The following is a 2,408-nucleotide window of genomic DNA, read 5'->3' on the forward strand; positions in this document are numbered from 1 at the left end:
CTAAAGCGCATTGCAAATAAATGTACAATTTTTCTCTTAAGAATGTATTCATACAAAGATTTAGCCCTTACTGCTCTGAGCTATTAACACAATGCTTATCCGGGTACACAAAAACACGAACGAAAGCAAATATGCGGGTACCGTCACATATTGTATTTTTTAATCGTTTGGAATACTTTACATTCAAGACCCTGAGTGTTTGCGTGCAAAGTCTTAAAGTGAAGAGCCGATAAGAACTGCCTACCCAATAGGATTAATTCATGCACGCATGCACACACTCGTAACATTTTTTTATTTATTTTTTTTTTTTTACTATTTCTGTCTTAGCAATAATGAGTGAGATGGCCTCCCCCCCCCAAAAAAAAAAAAAATAATAATAGCAGTGATAAAGAAATTATTCTTTATGGTTTCACACATGTCTAACGCCTCGATCTATTACATGCATTTTTTTTTTTTTTTTATTAATTTTCACATTAAAATAACAATGAAAAGTATACAAGCTTCGAACCGCTTCTTTCTCTTTCTAATTTTGCATTTTTTTTCTGGGGTGTGTACCAAGGAATCATTAAAAAAAAGCCTACCCATAATGGGTGTTTCTGCAGTCTTTAATATAGTGAAAATATATACACTGAATTTATTGGAACAAATGTAACATTAATCTTTCAATTGCACCTACCCCATTTCGATTTTTTTTTTTTTTTTTTTGCACAAAACACACACAAACATATATATATATATATATATATATATATATATATAGAGAGAGAGAGAGAGAGAGAGAGAGAGATAATGCACGCATAATCATACATACACGTGTTTATGTGTGTGTATATGTGTGTGAAACACGAGACAAATACGAATTGCATATTGACATACTTATAGACGTTTATGTGCACGTTTGTTGACGATGCGTGTGTGTGTTAGTGGGAAGGTGTCCCTCTGTACTTGTATGAAAGTTTATTTTGTGCTCAACATATATAGGTACACGTGAACAAGGTATCTAGAGACACGTGTGATCCCTTGAATGATTCAAGTGGCGTGACGAGAGAGCGCACTGATGAAGACACGAGTCTGGTATCTCTCTGTTGCCATGGTAACCAGCATGATTAAGTTCCCATCCTAAGAGGATTTAGCTCGAATTATATCTGTCGTCACGGAATGTAGAAGAATCATTTTACCCAGTGTTCTTATCTACCCTAATAAAGATTTCACGAAAACTGCCCATAATCAGATATTCTTCTGTTCTTAAACTCTACTGGTTAAGTGCCATTCGTAGGACATGAGCCATTACACGAGGCAAGGAAATTGATGAAATGGGGCCCACCTTCTGAATAATTATAGGAGATTTAAAAGCTGATGATCACGCACATCTGAGAAGGGGAATACGCCGGAGGTCTTCTCCCCTGTGCCACTTCGAGTCAAGGCACCAGCACAGCTACACCCACGCTTACCGTCATTTCTCATCCAGGTACTATCCAAGCCCTCAGTACTATCGCGTATAATTACTATCCACGGTGATAGTCATCAAGCCCACGTGTTATCCAATGTTCTACTATATCCAAGCTTTAAGGCATCCAGGGAGTACCACGTCCAGTTCATTCACACGTTACGAGAAAATAGCAAGAAGTGAAAGCAATATTAATACTGATATGTGTGAACAAGAAGTTAGTCAAGAGGAACGTTGCATCAATAAGCAGTCTAACGGATGAAAAGTTACTTTTTTATTGTTAGTGAGTGGGTGGGTGTGTCCTTAAGCGTATATGTGTGTTTGATCTTGTGCGTTTTTTTTTTTTTTGTGTGTGTGTGTGCACGCGTAAACATTCAATTTTCGAAATAATGAACCAACACGATAGTGATGCTTTCCATGCGTAAAAGCATGCGGCCGCATTTGTGTATTCACGATATGCAGATATATACATACAAACATATAAGTGTGCGCGCACGCACACGCACATACACACATACGCGCGCGCACACACACACTCACACGCATACACACACGTACAAGTCGTACATATATATATATATATATATATATATATATATATATATATATATATATATACATATATATACATATATATACATATATATATACACGTGTGTGTGTGTAGAATATGTACACACACACATAGGGGCAACGGTAATCTAATTTATATAAATTTGGTATCAAGAAATACCTCCCAGGTTGCCACCTTACAACATTGTACTGTTACAATCCGTGCACAAACGTGGGAGGATTTAATCTAAAATGTAATTTATTGATCTTTTACTCAGTCCCTTTGGTTACTTCATACTCTATTCAATAACTCTACATGATTATAATAGAAATCATTATTTATATATATATATACATACATACATATACACACATATGTATATATGTATATATATACATACATATCTGT

The sequence above is a fragment of the Penaeus japonicus genome, unplaced genomic scaffold (genome assembly GCF_977035675.1).
Source record: "Penaeus japonicus unplaced genomic scaffold, GWHDUDI00000001_assembly GWHDUDI00000020, whole genome shotgun sequence".
Taxonomy (NCBI): domain Eukaryota; kingdom Metazoa; phylum Arthropoda; class Malacostraca; order Decapoda; family Penaeidae; genus Penaeus; species Penaeus japonicus.